At 35.0% G+C, this 15,830-nt stretch overlaps 1 protein-coding gene across 1 annotated transcript in view; it reads left to right on the top strand.

The window, feature by feature from the left end:
- The window catches only part of LOC126695529 (uncharacterized), a 36,176-nt gene extending 33,008 nt beyond the window's left edge, over positions 1-3,168 (top strand). The window contains exon 3 of the transcript XR_007646039.1: positions 3,103-3,168. The gene's annotated coding sequence lies outside the window, so the exon portion shown is untranslated. The remainder of the gene's footprint in view (positions 1-3,102) is intronic.
- The last annotated feature ends 12,662 nt before the right edge of the window (positions 3,169-15,830 follow it).

The following is a 15,830-nucleotide window of genomic DNA, read 5'->3' as shown; positions in this document are numbered from 1 at the left end:
AATGGAGTCATAGTACAAATCTTTATCATCTTCCTATAGTTAGAACAATGTTGTGTGCCTATATGCCTCTTAGTAAAAGAAGCTTTTAAAGAAGCTTGTTGTATGCCTGTATGTGTCTCTATAGTAAAAGAAGCTTGTTGTATGCCTGTATGTCTCTGTAGAAAAAGAAGCTTTTCAATTATTAACTCCCATCACAATGATCTGTCTCATCATAGATTCCCTCCTAAAAGAACAAAATGGATAGAGGTATTAATTTCTTGAGGGTATGAGAAGAGAAGAATTAAATAAAACAAAGTTCCTCATAATTGTAAAACCTCTTCAATGACATCTTCTAGTGTTATGATACCAATAGCTAGCTTCACCTTCTTTGCTAAAATTTTGAAGTGGCTCAACATTGATATGCAAGACTTCTGGTGGAAGTCCTTTGACCACTTCTTGCTCTTGGTCTTGGATAATCCTCTATTCATTGTTAGACTCTTCAACTTCTTAAGTTCTCTCTTGCTCTTTAGACTTTTCTCATGTGGATGCCTTTCAACATGTATGTCCACCCTCACTTCTCTTACTAAATTTATTGTATACTCAAGTAATGCAAATTAGCCCTGTGGGAAAAATTATTATGAACTGTGGACAGCGTAAACATGGCACACCATTGCATGAAGTTGGTGCTTACCATCAGTTGGGTTTTCAGTTGATGGCTGCTCTATGTGATTGCTGTGCTCTCTAACAACAACAGCCATGGCTATGACCTTTTTGAAACTCATTTAGTAAGACATACAGATGCATATTTTCTGACACCCCAGTAGGCAATAACATGTGCGTTATACATCAATTTCATAGAATTTAGAATCTGAACAAGGGATATATTTGAATATTATGTCACTGTTAAGACTAACAAGATTTTTTTTTTTTTTTTTTTTTTTTTTTTGGGTAACCTAACAAGATATTTTCACTACAAAAAACGAGGGCTATAGCCGTGTTTGAAAAACGCAGCTATAGATCCTAAAAACGCAGCTATAGATTATAGCCGCATTTTCTATTTGTTGAGGGGGAGTGTCAGAGATCAAGGCAGCAACAGCAAAGTGATTCAGAGCAGCAGTTAGAACAAAAAGCACATATTCTGGAGTAAACGACTTATAGTTTTGTTGATTTCATTGTATAGTTTAGTTATCATTGTATATAGCCTTTAGTGATGCACATGGGATGGCCATGGGTAGGGTGTGGATCGGATATACCCATACCCGATCCAAAAAGTTTACCCATAGATACCCGATTATAGATACCTGAATCTTACCAGAATATATTATCCATGGATATCCATACCCTACCCGAAACCCGAAACCCATTTAAATTTTTTTTTTAATTCAAAACATTTTAACATAAAAACTAACCAATCTTAAAAAAGAAAAAACTAGTCAATAAAAAAATTTTATTGATTAGTTTGTATCTGCTTCTTTCTTTCTTTCTTCTTTTTTTTTTTTTTTTTTTTTTTTTGGAGATAGAGATAGAAATTTTATTAGATAAAAAATAAAATAAATAAGCAACATTTTCCTCTGCCTCTTCAGTTGTTTGTCAAGCAAATGGAAATTCCTAAAATAAATTTTACAAAATCAAGGTCAATGTAACAGTAATAAAAGTCACTTTCAGGCTTTTCAATGTAAAATATTTCCACTGGATGAAGCCTCCCTGGAACTTTCATAAGTGGTGCATCAAAATAACTCTGAAAATAACTTGGGTCCTTGTTATAAAATAACAAATTCAAATGACATAGGCAGTCCATGACTTTTTACAGCTTGGGTCCCTGTTATAAAATAGCAATTTGCTATATAAGCCAGCCCCATCATACCATGTTTTGGGGCTTAATTGGTACCATTTCTGATTTAGTGGGAGTTAAGTATATCTGTTTATGTTCCATGTGATATCAGTTTTGTTTCTTTCTCTTCAAATCCAATGCCACTCTTAAAAGTGTTTTAAATTTGGATGAACTACTCTTAACAGTCTACTACTCAAATCTCTTTTGTGGCAATTGTACTATAACTTTTACAAATGATTACATTTTCCAGGAGCAACAAATCGACCCCAAGAACTTGATGAAGCAGCACGGAGGCAAAAATAAGCACAGTAAGAATCTTTGTTGGCATCCTTTAAGACCACAGAGAGGCATAGGAGCTTAATGCTTGTCATACAACATGTTAAATAAGATTGATCCACTTGGGGGACATTGCAGAACTATGTTTAAAATATAATTTTATATGTAACTTTAGTTCTTCAACACAATTGATTACAATAAATTACATTTGTTAAAACTGATAGAGTCAAGCTTTAACAGAGAAAAGAAAATCAGCACAATTACACTTGAGTTGCAATAATTGCCCCAGATTCTTCTTCTAGTGACTGGGCAAAATTATTTTAGGTGAGATTTTATGCTTAGCTAGACAAGCATCTAGTCTGGTCTTTTTAAAGCATTTAAAGGTGTAGCTTATTTTAAATCCTAATCAAATTAAAGAAAAAAACACTTCATAGTGTCCAATTTAAAGAAGTTTATTGAAAAAAGAAATAGAAAAGTTTACGAAATTTTCTAGTGGCAATTGTAGCTCATCGTAAGAATATGAGGCAAACCTAACACTTCCTATCATTGCTTGTCTTATTCTGTACATAATCAAGTATTTGATCTTTTTTTTTCTTTTTTTTACGGGTCGGGTTTGGATAATATCCATACCCTACCCAAACAATTCGGATAATATCCATACCCTACCCGGTTAAACTTTACCCATTAAGAACCGGATATTACCCGAAACATTTGGATCAGGTAGAGTTGGATATCCATTACCCAATGGGTATGGCCATCCCTACACGTGAGAGAGCACATGAGAGTTTGTTTTTGCAGTTACAGGTTTTGTTGCTGTTAAATTAGTTGCTAAGGCTCTATTTTGTATATAAAAGAGCACGGGTGTGTATCATTAAGCAAGTGAATGAGAATTTTTCATTTCTAACAAATTTCTCATAGCCCAAAACCACATAACTTCCAGCATTGAGAAATTCTTGTAGAGACTGTATTTCTTTCACAAAACCGCGTTATATTTTTTGGAAGTTTTTAATGTTGAGGTTGAAAGTCTTTTTGACCTTTTGTATAATTTTGGAAGTTTCATGTATCAGGTTTTCTTTAGACAATGATTGTTCGTCTTTTGCACGTTAAACATTTGAAATTCTCCAATATAAATATTAGCCGTGCTGAAAATTGCACCCAATAAAAATGTTGTGAAAGATATATAGGGAAGTATTCTGCAATTTTTGTCAATGTAATGACTTGAAAATTGCATTTCAACCTTATACCCTGGTTCAGTCTTCTCAATCTATACAAAAACATGCTTTTCATGACTTTTAATTAAATCTAGATGTTTTGAATTGACTGGTTCTTCTCGTGGATTTAATGAAAGTCGTATGATGAACTTGGGGAATAGGCTGAAAAAAATGGTCACTAATCGTTCTTTTTCAATCGCTGGGTTGAAGATAGAATTCAGGGCAGGAATACGTAGCTTTGAATTCGGACGATCTTACGACTCTTTTTTGTGTCCTATTCTTTTACCAACTACTTTCTTTTCATGATGTTGATGGATTCAACTTGAAAGCATATAAAATTACCGTTTCTCTAGAATCGATGACTTGATTCACATCGGCAATCGAAAGAAAAAGACTTTAAGCTATGTATGCTCTGCCTGTTTTACTCATCTTTGGAGAATTTTGAGGCCAGGGGAAAGTATAAAGAAAGTACATAGAGATTAGAGAAAGACAAACTAAAACGAAATTTTTCTAACAAAATTCTCGAAAAACACATGAACTGACGTGCTGGTTGCATTTGTTTATTATTATTATTATTATTGTTATTATTTTCTTTTTTGAGTAAGATGATGATAGTATTCGAATTAATGATAATAGTAACAACAGTGCCCTAGTCTCAAATTCTTTAAGTTAGCAATGGATCTTCAACATGATTATTTTTTATTTTTTATTTTTTGGTTAGAAGGCAAATATATTACAACATGATTAATTAAGGCCAATTATATGTATCCTTATGAATCTTTTCCAACATTCTATATTGTCCAAAATTCAGTATCTGTTACTTCCTAAATTGACATAGTCTTTTTAACTACTCCTACTAATGCTATTTTTATCTTCCAATGCCTTTTTTTTTTTTTTTTTTTTTTTTGTTCTCTTAACTTAAATAAACTCACTTTTTCTTATTGGTGAATTAATTGCTCTACTTTGTATATAACCAAACTACCTCAAGCAGTAGGTTCTAGTTAGCTCAACTGATAAAGTCTATGTTGATTGAATAAGAGGTCTAGAGTTCAATCTCCGACTATACCAAAAACCCATTAGTGTCTTGATCTGATGCTAAAGAACTATCATCAAGAGCGGACATCATAAGTTGAAACTCTCTTAAAAAAACTACCTCAAGCAATTTTTCCTCACATTTTCATCAATATGAGCCACTCATATTATTAAGTGGATTTTCTAACTTTGAATTTTATCTTTCCATGTATTTGATATTTCTACTTATCCATCTTAAAATTTTCATTTCAATTACACTCATTTTATGAATATGTTTCTTCTTAACAATTTAGGTCCATAAAGCATAGCTGATCTTGATTACATTCTTCGTTTAATTTAATGGTTATTTTATGATCAAACAAGATTCCTAATATGCTTCTTTACTTCGTCCACCCTGCTTTATCCTTTGTCCTCTTCAATCTCTCATTTTTTTTTTATGAATTATTAATCCAAGATATCAAAAGATTTGGCTTTTTTTGTATCTCTTGAGCATCAAGTCTTACCACCCCTTCATTTTTATTTCTATTTTTACTAAACTTACATTCCATGCACTCTATTTTAGTCCTACTTAATAAAAAGAATTCTAAATCATCTCGCCGAAATTCTAACTCAGCAACAACTCCACTTGTAGTTTAATCCACTAAAATTATATCATCTACAAAAGAGATAAAGATTTAATGTTGATCCTTAATGCAAACCTGTAGTGATAGGAAACTAAAAACTTTTAAGGCCTTCACTTGTTCTCACACTATTTAATTTTTATAACGCCGTCATACATATCTTTAATCAACTTAATATATTTTAAAGAAACTCATTTCTTTCCAAACTCACAATATAATCCCTTTAAGGGACCCTATTATGATTTTTGCCTTCTTTTTTTTTTTTTTTGAGCAAATATTCTATTTTTTAGCTTTTTAAAATAAATTAGCTTTTAGCTTTTTATAACACATTTAACATAAAAGTTACCAAAGATTTATATATATATATTGTGGGGGACAGTAGTTTGTGGGCTCGGCCCGCTCGCTTATGAGGAGTCCACAGGTCCCAAACTGAAGGAGGCCAGGGCCCAAGCTCAAAAATAGTAAGCCCAAAGTGGCCCGAAGATACAGCCGAAGACAGCTTAGTCCTCGGCAGACCCAAAGCTTCATAGATGAAAGTGGAATACAAGCAAATTTAAAAGATCAGAAAATATCTCGAGGAAATTGTCCTTAATACCCCTCATTGATATGACATTGCACCTAACAGAACCGGATTCTTAGGCTTTATTAACCATGCCCAACAATGCTGGGATGGGATTGACGGGACAAATATCAGTCCTGGAAAAACTGACCCTACACGTGGACGAGGGACAACAAACGTAGGCTAGTATAAAAGGAAAGGTAAACTAATTAGGGAGAGGCCCCCCATCTGACTTCCTGGGAAAAACTCCAGGAATGAGAATGCCCGGATAGTATATGCGCTCCACCATGGAAAACCCATCGACGGGTAACCGAAGAAAAACACTAGTGCTCCTCGGACATGATCCGAGGAGTCCAATCCCTCGATTTATAAAGCTATTGGGCTTGGATATCCGGATTAAGACTATTTCTAGTCTAGGTTTATCTAAGGTCCGGCCTGTACTAACACCCCGTGACCTAACGCTAGCCTTTCAAGCCCACTCTCTACAAATATTATTGTGGGGGATCTATCACGCGCGAGCTCAACGTCGTTGTTGGGCCGTTTGAGAGCCGTGTCCCTACATATATATATATATATATATATATATATATAAATACTATGCAAATAAACTACCAAAAATAAGCAAAAGCCATACACACACTACATGAATCTTACCACATTGTATTTTTCTTAAATGGTAGAATAGATATTTCAATATACAAACAAAATCATAATAAAATGCCTATTAATAACTACCATAACTATCTAATTTCATAATTACAAAAACAATATTGAGAATAGATCAAATTTTGTTAAATATTCAGGTTACTGACTAATATTGTATATGAAAATGAAATCCTTTTTGATTTTTAAACTTATATATAATTTATTTTTTTAGTCAACTTGTTTTATTTTGTACCCATTGTCTCTCTCTTCTTCCTGGACCTAGAAGGCCCAAAACCCACCCATTAATTTTTTTTTTTTTTTGGTAAACGAAGGATATATTATGAAAGCTAAATAGCCAAAATAGACTTAATACAAAGTCTATTTAAGTACAATCCATTAGTGTCAACATTTAGAAAATCAATAATGTCCACAGGTGAACTACTAAAAACTCAAAAATCATTTGCTTGGTTGGAGCCCAGTCTTGCTAAGGCATCTGCACATCTATTAGCATCTCGGAAGCAGTGCTTGATTTGAACCCGGGGGAGCTGAGTGATTAGGTACCTGCAGTCATCCACCAAAGGAGAAATAACATTGTTAGCATTCCTAGAATTATTCAGCAAATCAACTATGGATTTGGCGTCAATTTCAATCTCAATAGCAGGTAAATGGAGATTTAAACATTGGAGGAGTCCATCTCTAAGGCCCCATAGTTCTACTACAAAGCTCGTTGTGATCCCGATCTTCCTAGCATACCCACAGACCCATTCGCCTTCACCATTCCTAATGAGTCCTCCGCTTCCAGCTGGAAATGGGTTACCCGTTAAGAAGCCATCCAAGTTAAGTCTGAACCACCTCGCCTCTAGCTTTTCCAACCTAATTCTCTTAACCACCTTATTTGCAATTGTTCTAGGGAGTTTTATACAATGCTCGTACAACATGGCTTCTCGGAAAATCTCTTGACCCAAGTTTTGTTGGATGGGCTTGTTATGAAACACAACATAGTCCCTCTACTTCCATATGCACCAACTACGAAAAGGAAGGAGGTTTTCCATGAGGGGTGATCTCTGTGCTTCTTCCCATTTGCCTTTGCATTAGTAGTAACCCAGTCTTGCAAATTACCATTGAAGAATGAGGTATTGACCTCCTCGGCTCCGAGCTGAGTCTAGAAATTTCTTACCATTCTACAATCCCTTAGCGCATGGATTATAAATTCAGGTTCAAAGAGGCATAAAGGGCATGTGGGATCCACTTGTACCCCCCTCTTTGTAAGTCACTCCTTAACGTTGATTCTATTATGCAACACATCCACACCCATTGGCCCAGAAAAGGAGTGACCATTTCCTTACCCCCAATGGCATGTTGATATGCACTTTTAAGCTCAAAGTCTCCATGAGTGGACATACCCCAAGCTAGTCTGTCCTAACCCCTGGCTGCAAGGGAAACCAAAGTGGCTTTTAACTTAATGCTGACACTATCAGGGATAGGAATTGAGATTTTAGACCAGTCCCATCCATTAGCTGATACCACCTCCTTAACTCTGAGGTTCTCCTCTTCCATAGCCAAAGGTCCTTGCACCAACCTCCTTAACGGCCCAACACTACACCAATTATCAAACCAGAAACTCAAATGACTATCCCTACCCAATATCCATCTTGTTCCTTTACGAAATATATCTTCATCTTTTTTCATTGCTAACCACACTCTGGAGCAAGGCAGCTTTGTAGGATTTATGGCATTCAATCTCTGCCTAGTGCAATATTTACTTCTTAGGACCTTACTCCATAGCTAATCCTTTTCCAAATGAAATCTCCAATTAAGCTTAGCAAGAAGAGAGAAGTTCCTGCCCTTAGCTGTGTGTAGGCCTAGCCCACTTTTAGGTCGTGTGACTTTTTGCCAACCCACCTAGTGCATCTTCTTCACTGATTTCGAGGATCCCCATAGGAAATTCCTATTAACTCCATCAATGTTTTCCAGGAGATTACTCGGAAGGGCATTGCATTGCATGATATAAGCTGGAATGGTAGAAGAAGAAGCCTGGACAAGAATTGTTCTACTTGCAAATGATAGGAGATTGGCCTTCCAACCTGCTAGTTTTTGCTTAACTCTCTCTAGAACAAAATTAAAGTCTTGGCTACTAGATCCACGATGCCTAATAGGGAACCCCAAATATTTGACTAGATTAGGAGTTGAAGAAAACCCCAAGATGTCATAAAGAGATTCCCAAGTATCTCTATCAACATTAAGAGAGAAGATGACTCTGGATTTGCCTTCACTGATTGATTGGCTAGACCTGGTGCAGAATTCATCCAAAGCGTCCCTAATAGCTAAATAGTTGCTGCCATTCGCCCTTGCAAAGAGGACAAGGTTATCCGCAAAAAATAGGTGGGAAGAAGCTATACTACTTCTAGAAGCTTTGACAGGGATCCATTTCTTATCTCTACACTTTTCTTCAATTAAGTGGTCCACCACTTCCATGGAGAGAATAAAGATATAAAGGGACAGTGCGTCCCCTTGCTGAATGCCTTGAGATGGCCAAAACGATTCGAGATTACCCCCATTAAATAGCACAGAAGTGGTGGTGGAAGACACACAATTCATTATGAGATCTACCAAACCCTTGTGCAGGTTTTCTTTCAAGAGAGTTTCCCAGATAAAGCTCCATTCGAGCTTATCGTAGGCCTTTTCAAGATCCACTTTAATTGCCATGTAGCCCATTCTTCCTTTCTTTTTATTTATTGTGTGGATGATCTCCTGCACTATGATTGCATTGTCGACTCCTTTCCTCCCTGGCACAAAAGCCGATTGAACAGGAGACACTAGCTTGTCCAACATTGGTCTAAGTCTGGCTACTATGATTTTTGTTATCATTTTGTACACTGTATTGCAGAGACTGATGGGCTGGTAGTTCCCAATGGTTTCAGGGCCTTGAATTTTGGGGATAAGGGCCACGTTAGTTTTGTTGAGGAATTTAAGTTTTTTTTTTTTTTTGGTCTCAAAGCATTTCTTTATCTCCTCCACAATTGATCCTCCAACTATCATCCAGAAGCGTTGAAAAAACCCAGCATGGAGGCCGTCCGGCCCAGGGGCTCTGAAAGCCTTTATGGACCAGAGAGTCGATTTAATTTCTTCCACAGATATAGGATCATGCAAACTGTCTCTCTCCGTATCAGAAAGGGCCGCTTGCCATGGGGAGGTGGGACCAGGTTGGAGTTTTGCTTCAAGATGGCTTGTCGTGTATAAATTGGCAAACCCTTCTTGAATAAAACACATGATCTCAACCCATTAAATTTCTCTTAGCAATAGTTGGGTCATTATCATCTCAACTGAAAACACAAATTCTGATAATTCTTGAAAACCGATGTGAAACTAGACTTCACATGTTGCTTAAGACAGTAAAGAAAATTCTCATATTTAAGGATATTCTTAGAAGTTAGTTTTAGGGAAATTATATAGTATTTCAAGAATAAAATTAATTTAATTAATAAGATTTATTATTATGTAGGAGAAGGAACTACGAGATTACCATACTCTAACTTAGCTTTCAAAATTTTACATTCCAAACCATCCACCAATGTCATCTAAAACATCATCAATTTACTTAAGTTAGGGACCGAGAACGACATAGTCACCGTCACCCACAATGAAATCTCTTATGCATTTTGGATGAATAATATATATATATATATATATATATTGAGAAGTATCAGTCCGGTTCTGTGTCGGTTTGTAGCCCGGTTAGACTAATATCCTAAAGTGTGTCAATACTCGCGGCCAAGCAGTAATTCCCGTCAAGCCAAGAGAGCGTTAGGGTTTGCGTACGGTGGGGTTCCAGTACACCAAAATAGGAGTAAGCGGCTGTAAGTGGTTACAAGTGTCACAGAAGGCATTAGACTCTTTGAACACCCTGTTTCAGATCTAAGGTTAGATCCAGAAATTGGAAGATAAAGGTAGTCTAGGTTGTAATTGATTTCTTAGGCTTCTTAATAGTTTGGATAGGTATGCTAGGGTTTCCTGGCTGGAGGATAACCTTATTATCAATCCTATCTTCGATCCTATCAAGTTGTTTTCCTATGACTCCTAAACACTGGTATCCTGTGATTACTTGTTCAAGCTAATCCTTTACTTCCCAGTTATCTTCTTTTTCCTATCTTTGTTTCTTCCCAAAGTTTGTTGCAGATGTGTACTGTTGAGAAGTATCAGTCCGGTTCTGTGTCGGTTTGTAGCCCAATTAGACTTAGCCTTGACCAGTCTAGGTATAGGTCACCCTTAGAATATGATGAACCCAGATCTGTGGTAAATCTGTACCAGGAACCAAGGTCTAGATTCGTAGATCTACGCCAACCCTTTAGGCAGCCAACTATCCACCTTAGAGATAGACCTGCATCCCAGTGTAGTTCATCTAGAACACGAGCACCTTTTCCCACATCTAGAAGAGACCTAGATCCATAGTTTCAAGGTGTAAAGAACCACTCCCAGGTTAGTACCCCTTGTGTCACAGCCAAACTTCCAACAAATCCCAACCAACCAACAAGTGTTAGGAACCCATCACAAGAAGAAGAGAAACCAGTCTCTCATTCACCAAAAGTAAATGTCTTAGAAGCTCACATATCTTCTAGCAGTTCTAGTAGACCCTCTTCAAAGGATGAAAAGGAGAAAGACCAACTAGATGATCAGCTTCAAGATACACCCCCAATCCTTCCTAAGAAACGAATATCTAAATATAGAGGAAAAGAAACCTTTAGAGATTTCCACAGAAAGAAAATAGTTTCCAGACAGTATAGAAAACAAAAGTTCAAAAACAATGAATCACTTCTTCTAAACATCCTATTCATCATTCTGGATTAAAAAGCCTAAGAAATCAATTACAACTTAGACTACCTTTATCTTCCAATTTCTGGATCTAACCTTAGATCTGAAACAGGGTATTCAAAGAGTCTGATGCCTTCTGTGACACTTGTAACAGAAATACTTTTGTAACCTACCTATGCTTCCGCCTCGAGACTGCCCAGAACGGCACTCTCCCCCCTTTACTGTAACTTACCCCCCTTTTGGTATCAAAGCCAAGTTTTGGCCGATAGTAAGTGTTGTAAGTTACTGTTTATATTCAATCAAGTTGGCCGGTTCAACCGCCATAGTTATCCATTATTTTGTGGTTACACATTATTTTGAATATGTTATCTCTTACAAACATTATTTTGTTTTACATTTATTTTCTGATAGCACTTCCACTCCCATACATTTCATTCTTCATCTATTATTTCATCTTACTCAGTGTTTACTGTTCTTTCTTTTGGTGGTAGGCTGAGCCTCCCGTTCATTCTTTCTGTTTATTATCCTGTGATTACTTGTTCAAGCTAATCCTTTACTTCCCAGTTATCTTCTTTTTCCTATCTTTGTTTCTTGCCCAAAGTTTGTTGCAGATGTGTACTATTGAGAAATATATATATATATATATATATATATTAATAGGTAAAGCTCAAAAAAAGTTCAATTAGAATTTGAATTAGAATCCAATTTTGTGTCATGTGTTTAAATTTATGTAGGGATCGATCCATAATTATCCACTTAAGTTTGTGCCATGTGTCCACTTAAATTTTTTAATCTTTGTGTCAAGTAAGTTAATGAGTACAAAATACTGAGAATCTAATATTAATAAACTAAAAAATTAATTAAAAAAAAAAAAAACCAATCACAAATACTCAATAAAAATCACCACACATTCTATCTCATTAAAAATTAGAAGAAAAAAATGATCATCAGTAGTATTAAATTTAGGTAAGAATTTTAATATATAGCTTGTAGGGGGGGTTTTTAGGGCTCAGGCCCAAGAGCCAGGCGATTCTGGCCCAATAGTCCCTCCACAATGAATTTATAGAGAGTAGGTTACAGAACTAGGTCTTGACAGAGTGAACGTAGTTATCAGCAAGCCATGCAACCATATGGACATGGGGATATTCCTTTAAGCTTCCTGGGATAATAGTCCGCGGGGCTATATCTTATGCTTTGTTCCTCCAACTCCTTTTCTCTCTCTCTTTCTCCTTTTTCTTCCTCCTTCTTTCGATCACCTAGCCATGGGGATTTTCTTCTCTTATATAGCATCCTTCCTACGATAATGACCCTACACTTGTTAATCATCTGGGCCTCTACTCGAGTGCCTGTCCCATAGGACATCCTCCTTCTTTTCTGTGAGTTGCACTGGCCAAGATAATTCTGTTCTCCTGTCCTTTCCACATTAATGCGGCTGGAAAAGTAGCTTCCTTGCATTTAATGCGGTAGTTGTGGTTCCCCCCCCCCCCCCCCGAATGTCCTGCATTCTTCCTTGATTTTGGATGACCTTTCACCATGTAAAGGGTGTGAATCGGACCCCTATTTGGTGCGTCCGAGGAGGTACTCCTCCTCGGACGCCCCTAAGCAAGCCCGGCCCAACATGATTGGGCTGGGGGGTTCTCTGCTCGTATCTTCGCTTCTTATTGTGGTTGGGCTTAGTACAAGTACTATGACCCAACGTTGACTGGCGAATTTTACCCCCACATAGCTAATTACATTTACTTTTTAAAAATAATAATTTGACTAATTATTTATATTTGTATGATAAAATTTGTGTTTAATTTTAAATGTATCCATACGTATGCACGTGTTACAAGCTATTTTTTTAATAATTTGACTAATTATTTATATTTTTATAATAAAATTGTGTTTAATTTTCAATGTATTCATGCGTTTGCATGAGTTACATACTTATATTTTATAATACATCCATCTAGAGCTGTAATAAATCAACAAGATATTCACATTTGTGCACTTAGTTTTAATTTCTATAGTCGTTAGCATAATGATGCCTTTATTGCAGGTAAAATTTTTCACTTCTAAGGAAGGAGACCCACAGGTAGGAGTGAATAATTTCGTAATTTTTCATCAAATATTTTTAAAAATGAAAGGTTAAATTGTAAACTACACTCTTAAAGTTTAGGGTATTTGGATTTTATTCCCTGAAGTATTAGAGAATTTTACCTTTTGAAGTTCTATTTTGTTTGCGTTAGTAGTCTCTCTATCCATATTTTCTGTTAAGTGCCACATAAACTTGTCACACATGATTAGCTCATGCAATAAAATGATGCAACGTCTTTTTTAATTTTTTAAATTTTTTTAGGTTACAAAAAAATAACATTACATCATTTTCTTGGACGAACTAATCATGTGTGACAAGGTTATGTGGCATTTAACGGAAAATATGGAATGAGCCATTAATGCAAATAGAATAAAACTTTAAGATATAAAATTCAAACATCCACAAACTTTAGGGGTGCAGTTTGCAGTTTACAGTTTAACCTAACATTTAGAGTCTGTTTGAAATTCACTTATTTTGTTAAAACTGAAAATTTTTTACTGAAAGTAACAAAATAAATGTAGAAATTGGCTGAAATAGTACAATGAGATTTATGAATAGTATAAATAGTATCAAAAGATACCGTAAAACTTATAAATAATAACAAAAATAAATTAAATAATTAAATAAACGGACAAAAAATAAGCTATCCAATCATGCACATTTATTTACCTTGTATCTCACTTTTCATTTTGCAGTACATCCTATTAAAATACCATAATTTTTATTTTTTTTCCCCTTGATCCCTCAAGAGTCAATACCTAACGGCACTTCAATCAGCTTGAGAACCTCGATGACACCAATCAACTAGCTATGGCTGGCCATTGCAATGTCACGAGACAATGACATGAATCGATCACCTTCACCGCGGTACGAGTACGATACCCCACGAGAGTGACCCTCACTGTACCAACACCTCGTGCCTAGCAATGCCACATCACATGATAATTTTCGTTTTTTTTTTTTAATAAACAAATAACATAATTAGACATAACAATAACTTTGTCTTTTCTCCACACACACACACACAAAATAAAAATAAAAATAAAAATAAAAACCAATAACTTTGTCACATTCAACAGTAACTCAACAATAATTAACATACTTCTTTGCTCCTCCCCTCTCCCCCCAAAACAAAATATTGGAAGTATCATAAAAAGACCCAGATGATATATGTATGTAGTTGCAGTCAGATTAATTTTTCAACGGTGAAGCTAAATATATAAAAATAAATAAATAAAAAGTTGATAGAAAGAATAACCTATAATATACTATAGTATTATAGGACTCTTGTGACAAGTCCTCACAAAAACATTTTTTTTTTATATTCTAATTTCTTGTTGTTGTGTGTAACCAATCAGATTTAAAATTAAAAAAAAAAAAAAAAAAAAATCAAGTGTCACGATCTGATGTTCCGTGTTAGAAATAATCCTATGATCCGTGTTAGAAATAATCTTTAAATAATGTCACCTAGGCATTGTGTTGGAGTAGATCACTAAATGAACCAATTGCTTCGCATAAAACAAAAAGAACAAAAACAAAAACTGAATGTCATGTAAACTTTAAAATACTTAAAATTAACTTAGCCGTGAGAAGAAAGGGATACAACAATGCAATGTAAATTATTTAACTTTGGAAGGCTGAAACCTGTGACTCAATGTCATTATTCAGTTCTTTCTATGGGCAGGACCAACTTCTGAATCTCTTCACCCGTACTTGACTTTATTTCTTAAAAAGAATTTAATTAGAGTCATAATTTTATTTTCATATTCATTATACCCAGCATTTGAATGCATGCACACTTGCACACATATGGGGATTGGAGGGCATTTTCTTTTCACTAGTAAATATTTTTTACATTCTTTTCTTCTTAAATATTTTCGTCACACTAAAATGTACTTACAACTCAAAGTGGCTCTGTTTTTATCTAGTTTTTAGGATCATGACAACTTGACAAGGTGCCCATTTTCTGCTTCAAATGAATTAGAGAGTTATTTTCATACTAAATTGGAAAGCTATCTATTACTATGATTGGATGTGAAAAAACCCTTATTCAACAAAGGGAAGTGCAATATTAATCATATTTTCATGAGTTTGGCTTACTTCTATTACTTTTTAAAAATGAATTTCATTTTTCTTTAATGAAAGACTGTCACATCACCCACTAACTAAATAAAATGTGAAGATTAAAACTCATTATCACTTGTCATTGTACATTTAAAATAAAAGAACATGTCCAATTAAAAAAGTACCGAAAATAACCCAAACTCTATTTTCACAACAAGTTCTAAGTAGTACGTTGTTACTAGTTTTAATTTAAATCTATCACTAAAATTATTTTTTTATCCACCCGTAACAACTTGTTATTTAGAAAGTATTATAAAAATATTATTGATATAATATTTCTCATTTCTGAGTAGAAGTGAAGCTTTTGGTGCAGGATTAACTTAATATTCTCATACTACTATTTAATATTCTCACCGGATATTAAATATCGCATCAACACGTGATCCATGCCTACAAAAAGAACACCTACTCCTTTATCACACGATTTACAACAAATTTTAAGTGGTACATTATTACTAATTTTAATCTGATTCTATCACAAAAATTATTTTCTTATCCACCTGTAAACAACTTGTTATTTAAAAAATATTATAAAAATATTATAGAGATAATATTTATTATTAGAGAGTAGAAGTGAAGCATTTGGTGCAGGATTAACTTAACATTCTCATACTACTCTTTAATATTCTCGCCAAATATTATATATCACATCATCACGCGATCC

The sequence above is a fragment of the Quercus robur genome, chromosome 8 (genome assembly GCF_932294415.1).
Source record: "Quercus robur chromosome 8, dhQueRobu3.1, whole genome shotgun sequence".
NCBI lineage: Eukaryota > Viridiplantae > Streptophyta > Magnoliopsida > Fagales > Fagaceae > Quercus > Quercus robur.
This window is presented reverse-complemented; position numbering and strand designations above follow the sequence as displayed.